This window comes from Falco cherrug, chromosome 13, assembly GCF_023634085.1.
Source record: "Falco cherrug isolate bFalChe1 chromosome 13, bFalChe1.pri, whole genome shotgun sequence".
Classification (NCBI taxonomy): domain Eukaryota; kingdom Metazoa; phylum Chordata; class Aves; order Falconiformes; family Falconidae; genus Falco; species Falco cherrug.
In genome coordinates this window covers 19,216,407-19,231,254 of record NC_073709.1, presented here as the reverse complement: position 1 = coordinate 19,231,254, position 14,848 = coordinate 19,216,407, and the positions used below count along the sequence as shown (strand labels likewise).

Genomic DNA, 14,848 nt, shown 5'->3' with positions numbered 1-14,848 from the left:
CAAAGCATGCATTTAGGGATAGGCTTTTATTACTAAAAGTAAGGAATCACTTGGAAAATTTTCACCCTGATGATAGCGTGTTTATTAAGTCCTTTATCTTGTCATTTCACCAATCCTCTCTCTTTTTGTTTCTAGCAGTCTGTCATTGCTTGTGATAAATTCAGGCTTTCACAAGCAGCATGCTTTACAGGTTTTGTGATACCGGTCTGTCTACCAAACATCCGAGTTCCGTGGAATCTGGGTTTTGATATCCTCTTGATATTCTCACCCTCTTTCAAGTTACAATTTTGATTTGGAGCAGTCATTTCAGGGGCAGGCAGCCTCACGTTTCTTGAGCAGAAACACAAAGATGAGGATATGGAATTTGTCATATCTCTGGATTCATATTAAGGCTGATGTTAAGAGGACTAGAAATTAAAAGAAGTTAATTTTAGATCTTTAGTAACTGGGACTGAGTGGTAACTTCCATCAGAGGCCATTGGCTTTCCCACCAAGTGGGATTCAAAGGGGAACTTCTCAGAGAAGGAGTCTCCTTTGCAGAGACATAGCAAATGGCAGGACATTGCATCTTCTGAGGAAAATAAATCTCTGTGAAAGTGGTCTTTCAGTCAAAAATCCAGTTTCCTTTAGAAAACTTTTTTGCTAGCTGCAGCCATTAGTCTCCATCTTTTATTAACGCTGGTATGGTGTTTGCATACTGGGTTGGACTTTCAGCCCTACCACTTTGCATAAGTTTGTTTTCAAGTGCTGAAGATCCAACACATTTCTAACTTTTGCTGCCTGTATCACATTACCTATTTGTTGTCTTCATTTATTTCCAAAGCTGTGTGTTTGTACATTTGGATAGTAGAGTGTGGCAACTTCAGAATTTGTAAGTATTCATCATAAGGGAAATGGATAAAATTGGTATTTAAGTGAAAGATTTTGAGGATTTGTTTCCATAAAAAGTCTTGAGCTAATTTCCTCTTCCTGAAAACTGGAGTTTAGACACTTTGTAATTAACAGTCAGTTTCATGATTTCTGTGAACCAGCAGGAAAGAATTGGTAAAATTACCTTCCCCTTTCTTTATATGAGTGCATTCATTCTTCCTTTTCCCTTTCTGCTCCCATCCTTCAGTACACATCCTTTTCTCTCTTTCTCCCTCTTTTCCCTTGTCTTGTATGTAGCTTCTGCTGTGTTTTGTTTCCTGGCTGCATTGAATTGCTTAGTGTGCCTGTATTCTCTGACTTTTTATCATCAAAATGCTTTGATCTTGAAAGAAGTGTCATTCTGATGAGACAATGCTTTGTAATTTACACTTTGCAACATACTCTCAACTTCTGATTCAGAGACTATGATGACATGTCTCTGGCATGTTACAGTAAAACAATAAAATCGTAAATGGTGTGTTATATTGGGTGTATTATCAGAAGAGGAGAAATAACATGAGTTGTAGGATGAAAACAGAAACCAAAACCAACAGGTACAACATTAGGAACAGATTTAGTTGTAGTCTGCTTTGACACAGACTCTTGGATCTGGACATAGTTATATCCATAAGAATAACTCATTTTCTCAGCCAGGGGATAATAGGAGCCTCAACTATTCACAAACAGGCTATCCCAGTTACTCTATAAAACACAAGTAGAAGGAAGAAGTTAGAGATTATCTTAAAAGAATTAATTGTAAGGAAATGTCACAATCCATTCATAGTGTCCCAGGCCCTGGGAGAGTGCATTTGCTGATGTCAAGCATATGTTAGAATAGTTGTCTTGCACAGAACAGTTTCAGCCTGATTATTTATTAACCTCACTTGCATCATTTATTACAATGTTAAAAATGCATTGGGATCAAGTCACTCCTTTACATCTCCAAAGCTCTTAGTAGCTGGCAAACAAGGAAAAGTGTGTGTGTGTGTGTGAGAAAAAAAGAAAAGAATACCTATGCTCCTGAATAACTACCAGTCATAACTACCTAACATGCCTTCAGATATTTTAATAAAGAATACTTGTCTTCTGTGTAATTATATCTCCAGAAAAAAGTTGTGGTGTGAAATTAATGGTTATTCTCCAAAGTGGGAAATGCTGCTTGTGTGGGCAATACTTCAAGGAAAGTAGAGAGTATATAAATAAACCAAGACGTTTGATGGAAATGCATGTTTCAAAATAGCTGCTATACCTTCTGATCTTTTTTCAGCCATGTATGTGGAAGTATTTGTTTAGAGCTAAACACAGTTATATTTTTGGAAGTAAATAACTAGCTTTAGCTCATGCTTTGGCTTGTTGGTTAGATTTTTAGAAACTGCTATGATGATACTAAATGATAATCTATTATAATAACTAGTTTATCCTCATTTCCCCTGAGGTTCAAAGAGAAAGCTAGCTCCCTGTTTGGCAATAGAAATGATTCTGTAAGTTCACACCTTTTCAACTGGCCCAACAGTTGTTCCCAGACTTGTCCAATTAGGTGTGCTCACTGGAATTACGTACCTTCCTTTTGTTTATTAAGTTGGAAATAAAGACGAGCCTCACAAATTTTATATATAAAGATGGTGCTGTTACTAAATGTATTTTGTATGATAGCTAACCTTTAGGATAATTTTCAATGTGGCATTTTTGAGGGTATGATGTTACTGTTGTGTCAAAAACACTTCAACAGCTTAATAATATTTGCATTATCCCTGCCACCTTCCCTCTCATCTGGCATTCAGCTGTGCAGGCGCATGTCAAGCCGGGGCCTGATAATACAAGTAGAGTCAATCAGACACCAGAGAAGTTTCAGTCGCAGTTTTTGGCAGTCCTTGTTTGTGTTATGCAATTGCACCACTTTGAAAAAAATGGATCCAAGCTTCAGAAACCTAGGGCTAGACTCTGAATCTCATTTTGCCTGTGAGCTGAACTGGACTTTGAACTTGGTGATGAAAGGTTGTGGACTATATTCACTGTCACCTATCCCTGGAGTCTGGTGTATTTAAAGTCATTCATTGTCAGCTTCATATATATACTCTTACAGGGAAGATGCAACCAACTGTGTGTTAAGAAACGGCCAGTTCCATACTCCCCTCTTGTACTGACTTCCAAAGTTCCTGTGCACTTTCTGCAGATACATGTGGATGTTACGTGTTCTTGTTTCACCTGCAGTTGTTGGGCTGAGGACAGGAGTACCCGGGTAGGTGTCTCTGGCTCTTGTTGTAGGAGTTCAAGTGAGATGACACAAGCGGCCCACTCAAACATACAAAAACCTGTTGTCTCCCCAGGCAGGGACATCAGTGCTAGAATGGGGTGGGTACCGCTGTCCCTAGTTCATATGACGAAGGGAATAACTGTGTGAGTTAAACCTTGTTTCAGCGAAGAGCTAAAAGGCCAGTGGTTGCATGTTGCATGATCTCTGGCACGCTCCAAGACCATTCGAGTGATTAAATGGGGTACTCTTGCTGAAATACAGGGTGAAACTGAATGTACACAACTTCAGTTCACCTGAGAGCATGAAAAACACCTTAACTGGCAAATTAGTGTCACCTGCTCTATGTTAACCCATTCTTCTTGTTTCCAGTGTAAGTTCTGTGAGATGGTGCCTTCAAATCATACAGCACCTGGTCACAGGGGTGCCCTCATTCGTAACTATGGGTTATCATGTTTCTCAGCAGTATGAAGTAATAATCCAGCCTGTAACTTGTTGCAGCTTTCTGAGGCTCTGTGCACTCTGTAATTAATATGTTGGTCGTGATGAAGGATATATTAACAGTGAATTGAGGAGAATGCGACTATAAGTATGCTGATGCCAGTCCTTGAATGCCTCCGGGCTTTTTCCGTATGCAAATACCCTAAGAACTTGTTTGAACACTAACTGAATTTTTCCTTAGATGATCAGTTTTCCCAGCATTCCCATTTATCAGGGCAGCACACACCAGTGTTTCAGAAAGAACTACTACCTAAAATTAAAAGCACTTTTATTAGTGTGTTTTTATGTGAAATAAGAATATTTAGAAGTCTGACTTCACTGGCGGTTGTATGATTCAGAGCAACCTTGGCAGAGGAACTTGTAGTTATATTTACACTGATGAAAATGTTGCATGGTCAGTGGTTAACCTGTTAAAAGTCATCATTCTCCCAAGTTGCCTTACTGTGTTATTTCTGAATAGCAGCAGCCAAATAAAATTCCCCTCCCCAGCTTTTTTTTTTTCTTTTTAAAATGCAAAACTAGACATGGAACATTTTGGTTTAAGTGTGGTTTTAGGTATGTAAAGAACATCTTACTGCAACTCAAAACAGTTAAAGGTTAAAGTGGTGTTGGAGCTATGGTCCGCAAAGGAGGGCAAGAAAGACCTTGTACCCTCATATAACATATTCAGACCTAAGCCCGGGAATCTCCTGAACTGAAGCCCTTCCCCGCATAAACTGCCCCTTGCAGGTGTCTGCTACAGAGTTTTGTTGCTCACTTGCACCAGAAGCAAACTATAACTTCTATTTCCATCACCTTCAGCAAAAGCAGGAAGCAAGGGGTGAGTTGTGCTGCAGCATATGTGTCTGAGTCCCAGTGTCTCCAGGGACTGGTGCCCAAGCCGTGCCACCTGACCAGTGCTCCTGGCTGGGTTTGTGCCCCAGGCTACATGCAGGCTCTGTTCTGCCTGGTCTAGTTTCCAGAACTGAACATGAGCTCCAGCAGGATTTTAGTCGTCGGCCTCCTGCCCTTTTTGCACTTTTTCTTGCTGGATCTAGGCAGGCCCGCAGTCATGAAATGCATAAATAAGCAGGATGTCTTCCCCGCAGGAAAAGGCAGTGGGCCGGGGTGGAGAGAAGCGGGGCTGAGGGAGATGAGAAGCAGGAAGGAGGGTTGGTTCCCAGGCTTCTGGCATTTGGATCGAGGGAGTCCACCCTGCCATCTGCCCAGCTTATGTATTGTGCTAAAGGCTGCTGTCGTATAGGAGAGCCTTTGACAAGGTTTCCAGCTGTGGAAGGATGAGTAAAGGCTGTGGGAATAGGATATGAACCACAAGGTCTTGCCAACAGTAGAATGCTTTTTCAATTTCTCCTGGGTTTGGAACATAAGAAAGTCCTTAGTTGGCTCTTGCGTGGGAGTGGGGTATGCAGAGGAGCCATGCCGGGCAGTTAATATTTAGAAGGACAGACCAGCACCATTGACCTCACTTGGGGAATGACAAGGTACTTCCAGGGGGTGTTCCCGGTAGCGAGGTCAGCATTGTTTTTTTGCTTCGTGTTTATTTGGTGCAAGATTTTCTTGTTTAATGACCATTTGTATAGTGCTGTATTGTGTAAATAAAGCTATGACCTTTACCTTCTGATAACAGTATAGGAGTGAGTTAATGTTAAATGAGAGAGGGCAGGGAGTGGGAATCTGCCAGGGTTAATGCCAAGTTTACATTCCTGTGAGGGCAGCCATGTTCCGGTACGCTCAGTAGAAAGGGCAATGGTGCTTCTCGACAGATAATAGCAGTGACAAGTTACAGAGCATATTTGTATTTATTTCTGGGTGAATATCAGTGGTTTTAGATGATTGATGTTTGTGCTTTATTTTATAACAGGAAGAAATGTGTGTTATCTTTCTGCACTTGATAAGATTTTAACTGAGAGAAACATACACAAAATAAAAAGCCACTAGAGCTGCAGTACATGTCAAACTCAAATGTACTGACAGAAGACAATCCCTGTAGTTTTCTTAAAATGCTGAGACACAGCTTTGTTTCTAGAGAAACATGTACACAAGTTCCAAACAAAATCATATTTTCCAAACAATTTTATAATAGAAGAAAGAGAATGTTTTTTGTTTCACGGTGCATTAAAAATCTGAAGGTGCTTCCTAAATGTAAATCTGCTGCTAACAGGCAAAAGTTAGGACTGACTTTTGCTGTGCCCTTCAGTAATGTTTGTCTTGAAACAAAGGAAAATATTTCTATAACCCAGTTGCAGTGATGTTGAAACTGTGATGTTAAGAGTAAGGCTTTGCCTTTTTGCATGCTATTGAGTGCATCTGCCAAAGTTTCATAGTAATGCAGAGAAGAGCACAGCAAATGTGGTTCTGCGGTGCTAGGCACTTCACAAACATTTTGTTGTGCTTTTCAGATGAACGGAGAAGTTGGAGGGTAATGCAAAACGTTAGATGAAAGCATGTAAGGAACTGTATTTATTGGTTTTTAAATAATGATATTAAAAATACTAAACAACCATAAAAGAAAATTCAGATGATACACTTCAGTAAAGACATTTGCATACAACTCCTTCCATCTTTTGGTCAGAACCTTGTCACTTTTGGCTCAAAGTCTGCATTTATTCTCCTTGCCCCCTCTTCCCCTCACCCTTTATCCACCTCCTTATTATAAAAGAGCTTATCACTTAGATGCTCCAGCAAACATTTCTGCGTGCAGATCACTGTATTCATAGGCTGATTTTGATTCAGTGAGACTATTCAGATGCATGATGTTTGGGACCTGGATAATTTGGGACCTTGGTTTGACTTTTCAGTTTGAAAGTGTGTTTATTTTAAAATAGAAAATCATCACATTTGAGAATGCACTGTTATTAAAAAATGTTATTTTGCCTACCATTGCAAAAGGTTGTGGAAAATGAGATTTTTAGCTAATCTGAAAGCTAACGTAACTGAGTTATCACTGAATCTTTTGAAAACTTTACATAAGTCTGTTTAGCTGACAACTTGTATTCAAATGTAAGATAACAGAAATAATATTGCTCCCCAGGAGGTTAACTAAAATGGCCTAATGAACTAAGCCAGAGAAAATGCAGCCAGTAAGAACCCCAGCATTTTGGGGAGCGCACCAAAGTCTCTACTGCTACCAAACTAAACAGTGCTAGGATTACATCAGAAGGACCTTGGACAGACTAGGTGCCGTCTAACCAGGGAAATTGGAAAGTAGAAAAAAATGGATCAGATGGCCATGGCTGTGCTGAAAATGAGTGGAAAGGTGAGGGGGAATAAGGCCAGAGTGGTAATGAGTCACTTCACTTACCTTCTTGTGTCAGAAGTAATGCCTGCCCCTCTCCTCTGCTGCCAGTGTTTCACAGAGTCCCAACAAGCAGCTGCCCAGAGCAGCAGACAAGAAGTACAATGCTTTCATCAGCTCAGCACCATCGAGTACATGTGGAGGCGGCATATGTGGAGCAAGACTAAGCAGGAATGGCAGAGAGACCACGGCCAGCTTTTACTGAGATGGGAGCTTGTGTGGTTTCTGCACTGTGGTACGCCCAGGGATAGATGGCACCAGGGAAAACACTCTCCTGCCACCACCAAATTGAATGTTGAGCCCCAGGACCGCTTATGTTGGGGGTATAATGTTTCAGATTTAAAAAAAAATAAATTCTACATTAACAGGTCTTCGCTTCTTGCCTCCTGCTTCTCGAATTTGTTTCCAGTAGTCAGTCTTGCAAAACAGCAGAGAGAGAGAAAAAATGAAGGGGAGAGGCCAGAAATAGTGCCAACACTTATATAGGTATGCTTTTTCCTCCAGACTTTGATTTCCTTCTACTGATATACTGAAGTCACAGAAAATACTGTTCTTCAGAACATGTCAAATGCAAATAGTACATACAGTGGTGTACATTTTTTTAAATGTAGATTTGACAGTGGGAGTTGTGAAAGTATTCTTTGCAAGGTGTTCCAGTCTTAGGGCATGTGATTGCCCCTTCAAGGGGAGAGAAGGGTGGGATGGCTTCAACAGTAGGCAGCCAGTATCGCAGCTGGTTGGGGTACACTGTGGTATGAAACTGAATAATGCAGAAGTAGTACACACACACACACCCCAAAAAAAAAAACCCACCAAAAAAAAACCCCAAAAAAAACAAACCCAAAGAAAGCTTGGTCACTAATAACTTGAACGGAGGAACTTCATATGTTCAAAACGTGGAATATTAAGGATAAAACTAAGTAGTAACAAATAAACATTATAGCACTTTACCAGGTATTTATTGTAGGGTTTCCAAGGGAGATCCTATGGTCTAGTAACACTCATTTTTAAAAAATGCCTAAATATGTTCTAACACACATAAATAATGAGTCAGATGGAATTGCCATGGTCAATTAACTGGCTAATGGATATTTAAAAGCTTCCAAGCATCAATAAATCTGAAGCAGCTCTAAAGGAGTACTTGTAGAACAAAAATAATGTGCACTTAAGAAACTGCCTGAGTACATATTTACCTAAACTTAACTGCTAATAAGAGGACAGCAAGTGTTTATGATACTGTATACTGAGGACATAAAAAGGCATACCCAATGTGTGCCAGTTCATTTGCTGATAATCTGTAATAGGTCTAAAGATGACATAATTATTATAATGAAGCCCTGATTCTCGTTTATATGAAAGTCTTTAAATACCTGAGAGCACAAAAGGATCCCCAGATTGTGAACGAGGACAGCAGGGAGCAGCCCGGCAGCATACCCCTTGCACATGGCGGAGGGCAGTCCATTGCGAGCTGCCTGAGCTGCCTCTGCCAAAACTCCATAAGCTGGTTTCCACTGAGGGAGAAATGCCCCAAGCGGAGATGAGAGAAACCTTATGGGCAACACTGGCTTTTAGGCAGTTTCTTGAAAATTCACAAAAGAAAAAGATGGGGATTTTTTGTCAGCTGCTACAAGATCAGAGCCAGTGGTATGCTTGCACGTGCAGTATGACAAAAGTTCTGGTTTTCTGTGGGTGACCCAAGAGGAAAAGGATTTGGTTATGATTTTTAAAACATCAGCTGATGGGGTGGAAGTTGTTCTGCCCATGAGCAGAAAGGTCTGAAGAAATTTTGAAACAGCATCCTGGCAATTCTCTGTGTAGTAATAACAAGGAAACGTTAACTGATATCAGTGAGCTATAGTTTCTAAAGCAAGACATAATTCAGTGACATACCTGGTACAAGTCATTACCTCTAAGTCTTTTTTCCCCTGGCTCAGCTATGGGTGCTCTTCATTAGACCAAGATAATTGTCTGTATAAACCAAATCCAAGAGACAATTAGGCTAAAATCCCAAAATCCTGCCATAGAACATGGGGTTTATTTTTTACACACCTTATTTAATAGGATCCATCTAAAAAGTGGTCAAACGGTTGTTTGTGTAATTGCAGCAATGGTAGCGTGGTGGTATGAAAGAAAGTGGAAGGGATGATGCCTGGGGCAGAGTGGGCAGTAAAGGGTTGAGTTCTGTCATTGCTGATGGAGTACTTCATGTCATCATTTAAAGTCTCAGTCTGGGTTGAGAGTCATACTACAGTGCCCCTTAATATTTCATTTGCCATACTATCATGTCTTAACAAATGCTACAAATTGGCTACAGAGACTCTAATATCCAAATTTGTTTCAGGGTTGGGCAACGTTGAGTTTAATACATTGTATGTATGTCTTTTGGGATATAGCATAACTTCTGCAGTTTCTCTCTCATTTTGTTTTAAAAGTGTTTTGATAATTTTATCAGAGATTAATGAGTTCATTTTTAATTGGAATTCAGAATGTGATAGTACACAATAAAAATGTTATAAATGTGATTATGACATGACATGGGTGTATAGAGGCTGCTGTCTGGTGTATAAGAGACTGTTTCTTTAAAAATCAGGTTTCTCATTTACAGTAAAAGCTCTTTCTGACACCAGAAGAGCAAACCGATTTTACAATAGAATTAAATTGTACTTGGTGTGCTCAGTTTAAATCTGTCAGAAAGATGCAAAGAGACTTTATTGAACATTTAATGTAATGAAACTTTATGTAAAATAGTTCTTCTGTAAGCTGTATAATTCGGTTGCTTGCTAGTCTTTGCCCCCATAACTGTCTGGAAGTTTTATAGGATAATTTCAGATTGTATCAGAGCATAGAGTCTGGTTAGCAGGTCTCTGAAGAGAGACCTAGTGGCTGAGCACATAGAAGTTACAAAAATAATTCTTCACACTCAAAATATTTTTTTTTTAGTGTTGACAGCATTGTTCAAGAACAGCCCACTTTGGTCAATAGTTTTTACATTATAAACCTATGGAAACTAGTATTTACGTGCAGTGACTACCCAGTAAGTACCAAATGTTACAGATAAAAATCATATTTTATCCTCTCAAATCTTGTATTCAGAATTGTCTTTCTCTTGTCATTTGGGCTGGACCATTAGGCTCTTCTCAGTAGCCTCTCTGTCTTCACAGCTGAAGGTAAATTGGTATAGCAGTGTGCTAACCTTAATGTTGGCAGAAGTGAATGCACTCTAAATTGCCTAAGTCATGCCATGTTTTATTTCTTGTGAGTAACCCATGACTCATCTTTCCATTGCATTCATATTAATTAAAAATAGTGGGGTGCCTTGTGTAAGTATTTTTTGAGTGATTATATTATATGTTAGCATTACAGCTAAAGTAGTGTTCCTGAGCACGTGCTTTCTGGAGATGGGGGAAGTCTGCAGAAGCTGCATATGAAACAATGCTGGAGCTGAAACTTTCTCCACAAGAAAAGGTTCTCGAGGAATGTTTGTGCAGCTTTCTGGCACAGGCGGGAGGGGGGCGAAAGTAATTTGATTTTGCTGCACAATCATAATTTGAAAAAAGCATCTTGTAAAAATATATCTCTCTGAATTATCATATATACCCTTTTTAATTACATATCGAGGCAAGGTTTGAAGTTGGAACCATCAGTCCAAAGCACAAGCTTCTGTGACTTCTGTCTGGAAGCAACATTAGGAGTTTATTTTATGCATAGATCAATATAGAAGGGCAAGCAACTCACATTTTTTCAGGCATTTTCTTCATACTTTACAGAAAATAATAAATATTATTCTTATTTTTGCCAGAATCCCTCTGCTGCAGTAACCTTCCTTCAAACGTAACAGAAAATTGTTAACTCTACAGAATTTTGAAACAGCCAAATATGGATAACAGAATGCTTTTAGAAGGTTAAAAAACAAAATACATTGAACTCACTGTTTTTACAAGAATTTCTGCAGAAATATGTTAAACTGCTATTGACTGCTGCTGTTTTGAGCCCTTGATAAATGCAGCAGGGTTAGAAAAGGTTTTAAATGAAAATCCTACATATCTTTCCCAAGCATAGACCACGTGATTGTGTAAAAAGATGTTTAGGCATGTGAACTATGCCACTGAAATCAGAATAGAAGCAGAAATTATTAACATCTTTCTTCTAGTGATTCCATATAAGTAAACATTTTGTTGGAAGCAACATTTTTGCTGAGTTACATAATTTCATTTATGCTATATAAGTTATTTAGTTCATGCTGCGTAATATTACATGCTCCACTCAGTGGAAAGGCTTTCCATAAAAAGACCCAAGAGGCTGAACTGAGACTAAAGTGAGGTTGGAAAAAATCAGTGTCTGTACAAAAGTTCACTGCAGAGTTTCTTTTTTTCTTCTGACTAAGAAAGCATTTTTCTCCATGGAGACATGATACGGAGCTTTAACAAGAGCCTACTTACTGCTAGGAGCTGTGTTTGTTCCCTGCTAAGGACACCCTTGGGAACATAGGGAAGAGAATTCTGAGTAATTTGTTTCTTTTATAAAAAGAAACACTGTATGCAAAAATCTTCAGCAGCCTTTCTCCTTTCCACTTTCTGGGCATCATAAAGCTGCAGAGGGCATTGACTAGTACAGAAAAGGCACTGGAATGTCAGCTCATGAGGGCGCGTTAGTGACCTGCTCAGGATTTACTCCATCACCTGTGTTTGGACATCTTATTGTATGTCCCATATTGTGGTTGCCAGACTAAAATCTCCCCCTCTTTTTTTTTTTTTAACGTATCTTCTTTAGAGGTATACAGAGTGTATAGAGTTTACTCAAAGGAATGAAAGAAAGAGTAATTCAATTTGTAAAGTAGGTTCCCAGCATTGCTACGTTTCAGTTTTTCCCTAAATCTAACGGTGGTTCTGTCTGTTCCTGAAGAGAAGCACAAAATAAACATTACTGAGGATGTAAAAGATTTGTGCTACCTTTAAAAGCAGATTGTAATATTTTAAGAGCTTTTCATATTCACTGTGTGTTCTCATCTTGGAGTATGTTGAAGGTCCGCTCCCTTGGCTGAATAATGGGTATTTATGTGAGTGTCGTTAGTTTTTGATCAACAACCTTAGCTGAATTAAAAAGTGAATGTTTACTAAAGTTTTGAAGCTTGAAAAGTGGTGGAGGGCAAGGGGGAACAGGACTCTAAGGTGAGCGCTGGAGGCCATCTGCTAGCACTGAGCAGCCTCCACGCTGTGCATCTCTGTTCAGGTAGATAACAAGGTTACTTGATGTGTTGGCTTTCAGTCTTACCACAGTGTTCTGGGCAGGCCGGTCTTCTCCTTTACGTAACGGAACTGAACCAAAGCACGTGGTTTTCTTAGTCGCTGCTAGGAAAACATGGCATAGCATGCTTTTCCCTTCTTCAGTGTGTCAACAGTATGCTTGGAACTGGTCATTTCCGAGGGAGGTGTCAACATTGGTGTTACATTAGCAAGTAAAAGAATGTTATCTGGCATTCATGGAAGGAAAAAAGACTTTTTCTGCAGGAAAGGAAAAGGGTCAGAGCACGGAACAGGGATGCTATATACCTTTAAACAGTCTGCATTTCATGTAGCAGCAGGATGACAATGTACAGGATTGGATCAAATTAAACTATGCTATTGTAGCTTTGACTTTTGTTTAACAGTAATGTCAAAACTTACACTTGATCTTAATAGGCAGCAGGATGGAAACAATAGGCTTCCATCTGAGGGAAGTTTTTGGCCCAGTATTGTGCTTGTGAATGAAAATCCATCTCCTCTGTTGGACTTATATCATACTAAAATAATATTGGTATTGTTACGCAGTGTGAGGTTGATTGACCTTTAGGCTAGAGGAAGTGTAAGGCTAACAAGTTAAATGCCATTGAAAACAACTATCCAAATCATAAATTCAGACTGACCTGATTGATGCATCTGTGATTTAAGGAAGAAATTTGGAGATGTGGGATGAGATCCAGGACTAAACATCTGAAAGAGAGCGACTGAAGTACTCGACTTTAGTTGATTAAAGATACTCTGATCCTGTTTTTCTCTGCTGTCTTGACCTTACTAAAGTTCAGTTAGTATGTAATGGAAAAAACAACCGGTTTGATAGCAAAATACAGGAAATGCCTTCAATCATGGCTGATTACAGTAGCAGCTTTTCTTCTGTTGGGTTTGTTGGGGTTTTTTTTAGAATGCTCTTTCTATGTACCTAAAACAATGTAGAATAATAACGTTTTGTAGCCCTTTATTTGGGGTGTCCAAGCAGAGCAATTAAACATCTGGCTTTTGATGGAAATGCATGTTGGGAGGTTTTGCACAGGAGAGTGCCACATGACCTAAGTGAGAAAAATTAAGAATTATTACAGGTCATAACTTCAAAGCCTAGCAAATTGTGTGTGTGTGTGGCAATTCCACCATGAGTAACAAGACAAATGAATGCAGGTCTCTCTTAAAAAAATCTGCCTTTGTTTGGCTTTCTCCTACAAAAAAATAGAAGTTTTACAACTGATTTGAATGAAATCTCTATCTGGAAGACAGGAAGCTGGGAAGCAGCTTATGCTAAATATACACAAAGGCTCATATTCATCTCACCTAACTTTAGGAATGCAACTGAAGCTTCCAAGTCAGGATCCTGCTTGTCCTGGAGTGCATTTACAGTCAGTGGAGAAGGTAGGCTTCTTTATGGAACTGTGCAGCCCACATGTTCCATGAATCATCCACTCAGAGATATCTATGGAGATGACCATGGAGGGAGCCTGTCACAGACTGTGGTACCTCAATTAAACTAATGTCTCATGGGATATATCTTTGTCAGAATCCTGGAAAATACAGGAAAGAAAATTACCATAAAACCAGAGCAAAATATTTCAAAGCTCTAGATACTTTCATGTTTAAGGTAAATTTTTTAAATGAATGGAATTGTGGTTGATTACATTATATACTTTTGTTCTATCTTTCCCATTATCGGTATAAGGCAGTAATATATCCTTACTGTGGGTTATTAAGAATTACAAGGCTTCATTGCTGAGGCAAATGAGTGAGAACTGCTAGAGAAATGTAAGATGCTACCTGGATAGACAGCATTTGTTGGCTGTATGTTTTTCTATTCTGCTTACGAAAGCTTCACACAAAAATAGAAGAGAAGAAAGAATTTCAGTAGTTTTGGTTAGGCACAGAAACTGCATGCCTGAAACCCAAGTACTCTTCTCTTTGTGTTTGCATAATTTGTATTCCATTGTTCAAATGACAGCGATTTTCTCATCCTGCCTACTAATGTCACTGCAGAAAAAACCCCATTGCTTCTGGTTTCCAAAGAAAAACTTTTGAACAGATCTGAACTTAATGTGTCAACGGATACATTTTCTTTCTAAGGTTCTGGCTGGATTTTTTCAGAACTGAGTTTTTGAGACTTGATCTGACAAGCTTTTCTAGCTTCATGCCATCCTTTCACTGCCTTTCATCAAGTGGTTTTATCAAATAACGATTTAGTATTGTTTTGTTTAAAAGGATTATAGACTTACATAGTAGGCACTTTTTGTTTGCGCTCCACCTAACCTATTGTTATAATATGCAATCTTATTTTTACGTTATTTGAGATATAAAAATAAGAGCTCAAAGCATTGAACCCCACAGAGCAGAATACCGCAGCTTGAGTCAGTCCTCGGATAAGCCTGGGGACTCTATTGTCTCAGTGGGATCACAGAGGTGTCAGTGAGGATGGGGGTTTATCACGTTACATATTTAGTAATGACTTCACACGTGGGCTTTGTAGCAGAGGGTGAAAAAGTAAATATCATCAGTGGTAGCACAGCTTTCACCTCGTCATTCCCAGCCTGAATATGTAGAGCCAGTTAGAATTTTTTCAGCTAAATTATTCAAGAAAAAAGGGTTTAAAATGGTGGTTTT

The 14,848-nt window shown here is 39.2% G+C and overlaps 1 protein-coding gene across 3 annotated transcripts in view; it reads left to right on the top strand.

The window, feature by feature from the left end:
- PRKCE (protein kinase C epsilon) overlaps positions 1-14,848 on the top strand; it is a 294,070-nt gene that overhangs the window by 240,581 nt on the left and 38,641 nt on the right. The window lies entirely within an intron of this gene.